Source organism: Lissotriton helveticus, chromosome 2_1, assembly GCF_964261635.1.
Source record: "Lissotriton helveticus chromosome 2_1, aLisHel1.1, whole genome shotgun sequence".
NCBI lineage: Eukaryota > Metazoa > Chordata > Amphibia > Caudata > Salamandridae > Lissotriton > Lissotriton helveticus.
In genome coordinates this window covers 1,637,985,664-1,637,998,764 of record NC_136059.1, presented here as the reverse complement: position 1 = coordinate 1,637,998,764, position 13,101 = coordinate 1,637,985,664, and positions in this window count along the sequence as shown.

Here is a 13,101-nt window from a genome sequence, read left to right as displayed (position 1 = left end):
AGGTTTTATCGGTGTACCTTGGGTAGGGTGCATAAGATTATTTCCTTTAATAACATTGTTACAGTGGCCACATTTCAAACAGGGTATGGTTCCCTTGTCGATCGGTTCTGTTGTGGTATTAGGTTTACTTAAACATTCTTTGAGATTTTTAGATCTTTGATAAGCGAACAGGGGTGGATGTTGAAAATTCCTCTAAAGTCATTCTGTTTGTAGCAGAGATGAAGGGCATTGTCCCAAAATGCATTGGGATTGAGTTAACTGATGACTTCCTGTGATTTATGTCATGATGAACGTTTTCATTGAACTGTAAAAAATTAGGACACCAATATGATGAATTTAAAAAACTCTTAACCAAAGTGAATATACTTTATTGAAATTTTTGACAGATTTCGGTGTGCCTAGTGGGGACGCTATTCCATTTACAGACGGGCCAATCTTTTTTCATTTCATTTTCACATGCCCTGGATCAGAGGGCTATACCCACCGGCACCATACACCTTACTGAACTGAATACTTTGATCAAAGATATATACCTGTGAGTGCCACAAATCCACTAAACTTCAGTTTTCAAAAGTGGGCATTTTCTTGTTTAACTATTCTGAGACTTTACTTGTCTGTAGAATATTGTCTTGGTTGGCTGGCAGTTGGGCTCTTGTGCATTCACTCTAGAAAGTCACACAAAGCGAGCTGAGGTGTGCCCTGGATATTCTGATGGCCCATCACTAAGCTGATGAGCCTTCCTGAGCTACGGTGATGGGAGGAGTTGTCACTGACACCTGAATAGGGATATGCTTGAATTCCTGTCCTCACACAAATCTGTCTGCACCCCCCTGAAGTGTGTCTGGAGCCAGGGCAGGGAAAGGTAGGCTCTTGTAGCTGCAAATACTTTCCTTTGAAGTTTGTCTACTTCAAAGGCAGAAAGGGGTATAAGTATCGGACCTCTGCCACCCCAAACTTAGAATACTTCTGGACTGAGGACATTCTGCCAGAAGAATGGCTGGATGCTGCAGGAGGGACTGTCCCTCTGCCTGTTGCTTTGTTGTACTGGCCTGTTTCTTGCTGCTTCTGTCCTGGGAATGAAATGACTGGACTTTGCTTTCTAATCCTGCTTCCAAGGTTCCCCAAAGTTCTGCAAGGGATTGTGTGTGCTTGTCTCCTGTTGATAAGTCTCAGGGCCATAAAATAACTTCCCCTACCAGTGCCTGGGCTCTTCTGCTGAGAGTCCTGACTTGCCATGTGCTGCCAAATCCAGGGCCCTTGGATAGTATAAACCGGTGATCTTAAGGAGAAAATCCACGCATCAACTTCCAGCGTCTGTTTTATCGACGCATCACTGCAAAAGAGCGGCACAGCACCTGCTTCGCGGCTGAGGAGTCAATGCAGCACCTGCTACACAGCTGTGGAATCGACGCAGCACCTGGGTCCCAATTCTTCATCGATACTGCAGGGCAGTAAGGAATCAAGGCTGCATGCCTAGAAACCGACGTATCATCTCCCTTGCTAGTAAGGAACTGATGCATCGCCTCCCCTGTCAGTAAGGAACCGATATATCACCTCCCCTGCCTAGCAGTAAGGAACCGATGCTACACCTCCCCTGCCAGTAAGGAACCAATGCTTCACCTTCCCTGTGTAGTAAGGCAACCGACGCATTGATTTGTTTATCTGGTGCCTCACCATCTTTGATTTTTGACGCATGTAAGGTACCTTTTGCTAAAACTGTGATATTTTTACTTGTGTATGTTAGATTTTTGTCGTTTTGGTCTTGCTTTATTCAGAAATATATTAGTTATCTAACTAAACTGGTGTGGACTCCTTTTGTACTGTTTCCACTGTGTTACTGTGTGTGTGTGTGTACAAATACTTTACACATTGCCTCTGAGATAAGCCGGACTGCTCATGCCAAGCTACTAACTCTCTTACCCTGACTAGAGTGAGAGTCCCTACTTGGACAGGGTGCAAACCACTGCCAACCAGAGACCTCATTTCTAACAGACATTATATGAAATGAGCCGCCTCCTAGACCTGCACAATTTGAAGCTCTTAATGAATGTGAACACGTACCTCAGTAGAAAGAGAAGGAGAAATATCAGTGGAGATGCAAAAGAGCCATAAGCACTTATATAGATGCCAAGTGTAATGCACAACAGAAAGCTTGGAGAGCTGATAAAGCGGAGGGAACAAGAATGTATCCCGTCCTAACAGTGGAAGGAGAAGATAAAGGCAAAAGAAAGGGAAAAAAAGGACTTTAGAGATGACCAAGACAGACGTTACAGTTCATAGAGACAGTGACATAGATGATGAATTTCTAAACTAAGTATTGTCAAATTGTCAACCGCCCTACAATGAATCTCAACCTGAGGGATCGATTAATACTTATTCAGATTGATTCACAAATTAACCTGGTGTACCTGTAAACTAAATTTTACACACACCTTTTACTCTAGGACAGGATGAGAGAATGATAGCACTTTTGAATCCAATCACCTTAAATGTTTCAGATGCTTTGACTGTCTCTGGTACTATTGGTCCTGTTGTACCCCTTTATAAAATAATGCCCATATATTACCTGTTCCTACATGAGTAAGTGCTGTAGCTAGTACACCTATAATTCAACAATAACACACGTTCCACAGACTCCTGTGATCCCAACTCAATGAATTGTCACACATGGTGCAAACACAGATCCTACATTAAATCAGACAAGATTTGACCCTGCTAGAAGCAATTTTCAGCGGTCACCACCATTTTTCATGCCTAGAATGAGTGAGCCTCCACAAGTACACAAGTAAACTATGGTATTTCCGGAACAAAAGTGCCCAGGGGAACACCGAATTCTGACATGTCCCTCTTACATTCACCACTTGGTAAGAGTAGAGGCACATATAGTGGAGGAATATATGTATTCTTTTAGAGTTGTATATTGCGCAAACTTGACCCGAACGAATCAGAGCACTTTACGTGAACACCAGTTACTTTACAGATAGACACATTCATTTTTGGAAGGCACGGGTAGATTACATGATTTGCCCAAAATCACAGAATGTTGGGCGAACGTGCTGAGACTTGAACCCAGTTCCATAGCTTCTAAGCCTACCGCCCTAGCCGTTAGGACACATTCTCAGAATACTCCAGTAGAACAGACAGGTCTTACATCCCGAGAATATGATGATTGGCCTAGATGGATAGATACTTCAGTTGCTGATGGAAACCTTGGAACAAATGGAACATATACTCAAGCCTGAGAGAAAGAAAGGGTTGCGGATGTGCTAAAATGAAATGTAGAGTTAGAAGAGATGATCATTGGAACTCTTAATTTGACTCGATTAAATGTTTACCAAGGCAAGGAGCTACTATTTTTGTGCAAAGACATCAATAGACGTGCCAGACAGACTCACGAATAGCTACTTGAATTAACTTAAAAATATGGGATTGATTTGCAGAAATCAAAAGTATTACAGAAAACATATCACTTAGACTTTAGTGACCAAGATCTTGGTAACATGAGACCAGCAGGAATTAAATTACAGATTAAGTAGTTAAAGACAGTGCTTAGAAAATGGAGTGAAGTGGATGAATGGGAAAGGGAGATGGTCAAAGAAAAATCAAACAAAGAAAGATAGGGTGTGGATGCCTCCATATGTATTAGATGGGGAAGATGAGGAAGTACGAATGCTTCCCATGAGAGAGGTACCTATAGGAGGGCACGTACATGTGATTCAAGTGTAGTAAACCTAGTTTAACGAGGCCTTTTATGCAAGCTAAATTGCTCCATTTACTGTACACCAAATGGCATTGAGTTCCATACAAATTATAAAGACATTGTTTTCAAGCTTGCTAGACAAAGATGAGACATTGGAATGTACCCGTTATTGCCTACAGGACTGAGAGATACAGTGTTACCTGAATTCTGGGACTTCACTGGTAAAGACATTGGACTTACCAAATGTGTTGAACCAGTCCACATTACAGTGAAACCTAATGTTGATTTTCCTAGAATCCCACTATATAATTTGACCCCCGATGCAATTGCTGGGATAACTCCTACGATTGACTCAATGACTGAACAGGGTATCTTGAGAAACATTATGGGGAGCCCACGTAACTCAGCAGCATGGGTCTGCAGAAAACCAACGGGATATATTGCATTGTACTGGATTTGAGAAAAGTCAATCAAATTGTTGTCACTTGTTGTACTGTAGAACGAAATCCAGCTGTGATTTTGTTTCCGATTTCATGTGAGGCCAAGCGGTTTTACCGTAATTTATTTATGGCAAGCCTTTTCTCTATACACATACATGAGGATAGCAAGTTTCTTTTTACTTTCCATTTCAGCAGTCATGTCCTGACATGGTGTTGAGTCCCACAAAGGTATATGGAGAGTCCTTCAATCTTTAATCAGATTATTAAAAAAGAATTTAGTGTCTTTAGAGATGTCTCATCACTCAGTTCTAGTACAATATATTGATGACCTACTGGTGGTGTCAAATACCTGAGAGACTTGTAAAAATGCAACTATTGCCTTGCTGAATCATTTGGATGAAAATGGATATAAACTATCCCCAACTAAGTTACAGTTTTGTAAGAGAGAGGTTTTATACCTTGTGCATTATATTGAGAAGGGGGCAAGAAAAGTCTCCTCAAAAAGAATCTAATTAATTTTGAGTATGAGTCCGCCAACTACTCAAAAGGAAATTTGCATGTTCTTAGGAATAGTGGGCTGTTGTCGACAGTGGATTCCCAACTTTTCCTTGAAAGCCAAGCCGCTCCAGAGGCTGACACACAAGGATGTATCTGATCTAGTATGATGGAATGACAGCTGCTTTCGTTCTTTCACAGAGCTGTGAGAATGTCTCTATTGAGTACCGGCTCTGGGAATGCCTGATTATAACTGAAGTTTTGTATTGTTTTGCAGTGAGAGAGACAGCTACGCTCTTTCAGTGCTTACGCAGATGCATGGTTGTGCATGCAGACCAATGGCATACTTTTCAGCAACTTTTGATCCTGTAGCCGCTGCATTGCTTGGATGTCTGTAAGCGGTTGCGTTCACATGTTTGAGCCTTGAACAGTATTAAAGCAAGGTTATGGGCCATCCTTTAACTGTCTCTGTGCCCCATTCAGTCTAAGTACTGTTAACTCATACTCAAACACAGTACTTGACCAATAGTTGGCTTACCAGATATGAGTAAATCCTTTTGCGGGCCGAAATTTTTACAATTTAGAGGTGCTTTACTATGAATCCTGCTTCTTTATTGCTCCTACCTAGAAATGAGAATGCAAATACTGAAGTTTCAAAGTACAGTTTTCAATAGAAAATATTCAAAGGGAAGTAAAAGTTTCAAATCTGTGCACTTTTACACCCAATGGATTCCTACGGGAGAAAAAGTCATAGGTGCAGAAAAATAGGTACATTCGGTTTCAGAGGTTCACCTTCTGGAATTGAACTAGTAGTGGGCCAAGGTTAAAATTACAGCCAGTAGTAGTTCAGGAATCACCTGGGTTTCTACCGGGTGCAGGGTGCTGGTGAGGTTGGTAGCTGGCGCTATCGAGAAGGGAAGGCCACCTGAGAAGAGGCTGCAGAGCGGACTTGTGCGCAAGTCCGAGGGCTCCCAAATGGGGGCTCAGGTCGCAAGGAGTCTTGGAGCACAGGTGTATAGCCCGTTCGTCGGGACCCGGGTCGGTAGGCTTGGGAGAAGTGGGGTGGTCTACTAGGCTGGGTGCGCAAAGATGCACCTTGCGGTCAGGGACAAACATATGGACAAAGAGAAATTAAGGCAGCTGGGCCACTCTTGAAGTGGGTCTCAGTGATGGTGACATCCCTTGATGGCTGCTTGGTCCTGGTGCAGTGAGAGTTCAGACTGGACACTCAAGTTTGGTGTTCAGTGTAGAGCATCCGGGACCCTGGGGGGTGGTACTGCACAGCTCCGGTTGTTCCTGGTGTCCTCACACTCAGCAGGGAGACAGAGCTGACCTTCCAGAGCATGAGTACCTTCTCGGGATCGTCTCTGGCATTGGGTGGGCTGGGGAGGTCCAAGGCGGTGGACCAGACTCTGCTTATCCGTGCCTGTGGACTGCAGGGGAGGAGCTCCTCTACTCAAAGGGAGACTTTTGGTGTTTGTTAACGTGATGGCAGGCCACCCAAGGCTTTGGTAGTTCTCCAGATCGCAGGACGAGTCACTCTGTCGTGAGTGTTGAGAGAGGGCTGAGGACAACAAGGTTCTCACCAAAGTTCTGTTGCAGCTTTCAGCAGGCATGGACTCTTTTTTGTCCTTCTTCTGTTGACCCGCCGAATCTGAAGTTCTGGGTCAAGGGTGCCACCTAAATACTCAATTTAGGGGGTTATGGGAGTCCCAGGTGGTAGCCAATGGGCTGCCTACCTGTAGAGCGACTACACACTCTATATGACCACTTCCTATGGGAAGTGGTCATATCCCTGACCCTAATAGGTTAATTCTCTCCAATACAAGATGGAGGATTCTGAAAAGTGGGGTCCACAACTGCTGGCCTGCTGTATGGGTGTTGCTGGCTGAACATGGGCACACTTCCTGATCTAACTAATTTTCCTACCTGTCTTGGTGCCAAAAAGTGGGGTAAGGACAGGGGGGTGGGCATCTCTACTATCTTGAGAGGTCCCGGCTTGCATATCAAAGGCAGCAGGGCCTTTGAAGCTTCTCGCCCTACAATGATCATCCTGTTTGGATAAGGTGTGAACACCTCCGCCCGGAGCAAGCTTTGTTCCTGTCCCAGAGCAAAGGCCCTCACCTCAGGAAGTCAGAAACGTATCTAGGTTGGCTGGCTGGTTGAGACCGATCAGTCAACACACTAGTAGTTGGTAGGTTTTCAGGGGGCATCTCTAAGGTGCTCTCTGGGTGCATCTATTTTTAAATCCAACACTGGCATCAGTATAGTTTTATTAAGACAAGGCGATTCGTTCCACACACCTTGGGGTACAGTGAAGCCACCATGTAGCTTGGGAACCTGTGTTGATGGGTTTCCAGCCCATGTACTCATTATGGCTTCCCTGCACACCTGTAATATCTAAAGGTGAACTTAGATATCACAGGGACACATCCACTCGGGTAGATATGCCCACACATGAGTATGTTACACCGTGCCTTAAGGGTGTAAGGTTTGCCGTAGGGGTGACTTTCCTATATCACATGCAGTGCTTTGCTAGCATGATGCATAGAGGTCTGTGCCATGTCAACTCTTCGGTTTTCTTTGTTCCAAGACATGCAGGTTGCAAAGACAGTTTGCATGAGCTTGGTGAGGGGTCCCTTAGGGTGGCACAATTTTGACTGCAACCCTTAGAACTCTCTTTAGTTGCAAGGCCCTGGGTACCAGGGGTACCACTTACTAGGGACTTACAAGGATCCTAAAGGAGTGTCAATTGTGGAACAATAGAACACTGGTTCTGGGGACATGCTTAGCTGTAACCCAGCACACTCTCAGACAAGTTGCATCAGATACCATGCAAAAAGTGGGGGGAAACCATGTCAAAAGAGTACCTTTCCTACAATATGATTCTTGATTACTGCAAAGGATTGGCTGATGTGATGTCTTATCAGGGTGGAGAGGCTACAACTTCGATTCAACAGCAGCAGTGCCATGATCTCAGTCCCAGAGACTGGGTAATGGTGATGAGGCACATACGGATGTCATGCTTGGAACCCCATTGGCATGGGTCATACCAGGTAATACTGGTTACCACTACTGCTTTAAAGAGCGGAGGTCTCCTGAAGAGGGTACATGCTGCTCATACTCATAGAGTCTCATGTCACCTTGATGATATATAAGCACCTGTTTTTTATATGCCAGTGGTTACAGTGAGACAGAGGGAGAAGGGAAGTCAAGTTATTGGGGACCAGCAAGCAGCTGGGATAGCACTCATTTGGCCTGAGGGGGGTCTGAAAGAGTCAATTGTTGTCGGTACAGAAGGGTCACAGCTTGTAGAGTTGACTGCACAATATACAGACCCTAGCGAAGGGCCTAGTGCAGTTGAAATGCTATAAGTACCCAGACACTATAGGCCCAGAGATAAGAAAGAGGAACACACAGTTTGACTGAGGTGCGAGTTCATCCAACTATTCTTGAGAGTCCTGTCCAGTCCGACCAGAACAACAGTGATGATGAACAAGCAACAAGGAGATCAAAAAGAGAGAGAGTACCAATCTAAAAGTACTCTTCTCCTGAATGGACTTAAGTGGCAGCCAATAACTGGGAGAGAGCATTTCATACATATTGCTATAACAATTCACATTCATTTGAACCTCCATGAACAGAACTTTCTGGCTGAACTGAGATTGGAATTTATCATGCCAATAAATAGACTGACTCAAATTGTTCTGATTAATCTCATCAATGAATCTGATCTGTGCATTTATCAAAGAGGTTTTGATCTATAAGACTTGAAAATAACACTTGAACTATGTCTTGCTGTGTGGGCCAAAAGAATTAAGCTATGAATTTCTCTGCTGATGTAAGAAATATTCTCTGAATAGCTGTAATCATGCCCATACACATACCTTATTCATGTATGGAACCACTGAGCATGACCACTCGTAATTGAATCCATGACCCTTTTGCCTTTGCATACGACATTTTCGCTTTCTTTATTATGCATTCTCAAGATTTATGTGAGGAGACAGGTGGTTTCACCTGTTTAACATAGATAATTTAATTTGACGTAAATATATTATGTGAAAATATAGTGTGCTACATCTCTTTGCTGTATTTCAAATTGCATAACTATTTATTGATTATGTATCGCCGGTTGATCTAATTATCCTTTATGCACACTTATTTAACCTGTACTAATTTCTATGTATTTCTAATTGCATAACTATTTATTGATTATGTATCGCCGGTTGATCTAATTATTCTTTATGCACATTTATTTAACCTGCACTATTTTATCCTAACTTTCGGATTTTCGATGTCTACACAAATATTTTGAAAAAATATGTTGAACAAAATGTTTAAATTATTACACTGTATTTGAATATGTCACCTTCTCTTTTCTATTTCCCCGTCTCTCTCCTCTCCATCTTTCCTTCTCTCCCCCCTACTTTTGTCCTTCCTATGTTTCATATTTTCTCTCTTATCCCTCTCTGTTTAACTCCATTCTACCTTGTGCTGCTCACCCACCATCTTGTCACATTTACTCTCTACCCTGCTTTGACCTATCTTTGGTCCTTGTCACTCTGCCCTACGGATATTACTTTCTCCTCCATGCTTTTGATTCTCTCACTTTAACACCCTATCAGCCTTGAAAAAGCCCATGGCCAATAGGCCATTAGGGCGAAAAATCGCGTCGGCTGTGGATGTATGTCACTACAACGCATGCTTTTACTATGCATGCCATTACGACGCAGGTTTTACAACGCAAGTCGTTACAACGACTTGCGTTGGGGGGCGCTGGATAGTGAATAGTTTAATTTACTATTCCAACTCCAGTCCCCGTGGATAGTAGGGAAGGTGTTGGATAGTAATTAAACTATTCCCTATCCTAGAGCGCCCTCCAGCGCAATTCGTTGTAATGACTTGCGTTGTAAAAGTTGCGCCGTAATGGTAGTGCGTTGTATAAGTTGCGTTGTAAAGGATATTTCCCGTGGGCTGTGCTTCTTCTTTTTCCTTTTTTTCGCATATGCAACAATCAATAAAAACCACATACGCAATACCATTGAGGAACGCTTGAATTTTCTTTTTGAACCATCTTTGACAGATCTTGAGGGCACAATCCTCCACTTTCCTCTATATGGATTCAAATCAAGTTGGCAGATGGATCAAGGAGGTCCAGGCAAATATCCACATCCATCGGCCTCAAACAAGGCAGCGTCCTGGCTCCACACCATTTTACACTATTCATGGCTGACCTATCGCTGAGTCTTGATCAAGTAAATTCACACCCTCCTAGACAAGGACCATTGACCCTGACACATCTGTCATCTGTGGATGACATTGTGTTGCTGAGCCACACAAGAGTGGGATTACAAAGGCCAATGGAAGAGCTTTCAGAATTTGCCATAATAAACAAATTAGAAATAAAACCGACTAAAACAAAAACAATGTCCATGGGACATGGATCCAGTCCCCCACAAACATAAAGTCAAGTGACGTAACTCTAGTGGAAGTCAGCAGGTATAAATATCTGGTTTTTAATATAGACAAAAAGCTAAATTTCCTTATGCATAAACAACATATGGTGAATAAAAGCAAGGTATTCTGGGGACGCTGACGCCACCCACACAGCGCTCTAGCAGTCAGGTGGACTAGCTAGAGCCCTATATAGCCTATGTACAATGGCGCGCAGCGTGTGCACGCTGCGTGTGCGTCGGAGCAGCGCCGGAGTCACGCCAGAGTCCAGCCCGTCTGCGCCCGTCCGCGCTGAGGAGGGGCTGGACGGCTGGTCGAACGTAACTGTCGATTCTGCCTCTACGGCTGTCAGGTATGTCAAACAAGACCTACTAAAACTTAAGCCTTCTGGCCTTTCTTGTCATCATAGTCTTGTCCCCGAGGCTTTTTTAACTTATCCCCGTTGTGGCTGCTTTAAGGAGGGCCTTGGGGTTCCTAGTCTTACTCTGGCTCTCGGTCAGGTGGGACAGAGCCGTAATGGGGGAGGCTGCATCCGGAGGGAGAATGGCTTCCTCATTAATGCTCATTCTTTAATTAAGCACAATGTTGCTTTTAAGGATTTTGTTTTAGATAGGAAACCCACTTGGGTGTTTGTCACAGAGACCTGGGCAAAAGACTCCTCGGGTCCAGACCTGGTGGAAGCAGTTCCAGAAGGCTACTTCTTCGTGAGGCTGGATAGGACAGGTCGCATAGGAGGTGGTCTTGGTATCTTATATAGGAATAGTCTCCTATGCCACACCACACCGCTATCTGACCCTAAGGATGATGTTCAAGTCCTACATTTTTCCTTAAAAGGCTCCTTCGAGCTGCCTTTCACTGGTGTCCTAATTTACCGCCCCCCTGGGTCTAGAACAGACTTTGGACAAAATATGCTTAACATTCTTGAACCGTATTTTGGCTGTGAGCATTTTACGGTTCTGGGAGATCTGAACTACCATCTTGAGAATATGGAGTCCAGTGACACTTTCTCCCTGATCGATGCTATGTCTGCCTGCGGGCTTAACCAACTTGTGAGGGGTGCTACCCACCAGGCGGGCCATACGCTTGATGGAATCTTTTCTAATGATGAAAGGTTGACAGCTAATACCCCTTTTCCCCTCTCATGGTCCGACCATTATGCGATGCCAATAGATGTCCTGTTCTACTCTGGAGAGCATGGAAAGGGTCTCAAGTAAGAGGGTATCTCGGCAAAATTTCAAGAACATCTCTAATAACCTGCTTGCCCCCATGATTCCCAATATAATAATTTCTCAGGAGGCAGACGTATGTCTCTCGGTTTCTCAGCTAGATAAGGCTGTCACCTTGGCTCTAGAGGAATTTGCCCCGGCCCGTTTACGATACTCGGCCAGGAAAAAGCCGTCGGCCCCTTGGTTCTCCGAGTCATTAAGATTTCTCAGGCAGGGAGTTAGGAGGCAGGAGCGTCTCTGGCTGGCCAGCTGGGACTTGAAGGAAAAAGCGGCACATAAAATCTTACTGAGGGGCTATAAGGCGGAGGTGATAAGAGCTAAGCAACAATACTTTACTGCGTGTACCACCTCACTTTCCTCCCCGAAAGAGCTTTTTAAAATTGTTGATTCTCTGACCTCCCTTCAGATTCCTGATCCTGTCATCGGCTCTCAGCTCTTGTGTAACAACATTGCCTCTTTCTTTCAGGCAAAGATTGCTGATCTGTATTCGGCCTTGGAGCTTCAGAAGGCTGAAACTGCCGATGCCTCTGGCTCCGCTGAGTTGGTTCATACTACGGTGGAGGTTGCTCCTTCGGGACGCCTGGTATCCTTGCCTCCCCTTTTATCTCAGGAACTAGAGGACCTTCTCATTAAGACCAGATCAGGCTCCCCTTTAGATCCCTGTCCTCTCATGCTTCTTAAGCAGTGCAAGGAGACCTTTTTACCTCCCTTTTTGGAGATCATGAATGGGGCAATGAGGTTTGACACCTTCCCTCAGCAATGGAAAAGGGCAGTGGTAAAACCATTACTTAAGAAGCCAACACTGGACCCTGGGGTACTTAAAAACTTTTGCCCCATTTCACTGCTCCCTGCCGCGGCGAAGATGCTGGAAACACATCTTAATAAGCATCTTGCGGCCTTTCTGGAGAACTCTGGCCTCTTAGATCATTCGCAGCATGGATTTAGGAGGGAGCATAGCACCGAGTCGGCCCTTACCCTAGTGCTGGATAATATCCGCACTCGAGTTGATAGGGGCCAGACCACCCTCCTCATCCTGCTGGATCTCACAGCTGCGTTTGATACCCTCTCTCCCTCAGTGTTAACATCTCGTCTGAGGGAGATTGGGGTGGAGGGGTCCGCTCTTAATTTGTTGACCTCCTTCCTAGACCAGAGGGAACAGAGAGTGATGCTGGGGGAGTTTCTATCTCCATCCCTGTCTGTGCAATATGGGGTCCCTCAGGGGTCGGCATTAAGTCCGACCCTTTTTAACATCTATGTGACCCCACTTGCCAGACTGATAAGCTCTTTTGGGATGGAGGTAGTATCCTATGCCGACGATACCCAGATCCTGGTCTCCCTCTCCCAGTCTATTAACGAGGCTGCCTCCAATTTTAGATCTTGTTTGGAGGCAGTCGCACAATGGATGACATACAATTCATTAAAATTGAATGGGGAGAAGACGGAGATCTTGTTGTTTGGGGGAAAGGAGGACATCTGGTCGGATAATTGGTGGCCGACCTCACTGGGAGCACGTCCGGTACCCGCAGCTTTGGCGAAAAATCTAGGAGTGTTGATCGACCCTACCCTCAATATGCGTCAGCAGGTGAATAGAACTGTTTCTACCTGTTGGGGCATAATTCACATCTTGAGGAAGATCAAACACTACTTATCCCAGCAGGCTAGAAAGCAAGTCGTGGTTGCACTCATAGGCTCCCGACTTGACTATTGTAATGCGCTGTATGCAGGACTCAGCAGGGGGCTGCTGCAGCGCCTCCAAATGGTCCAAAATGCGGCTGCCAAGTTC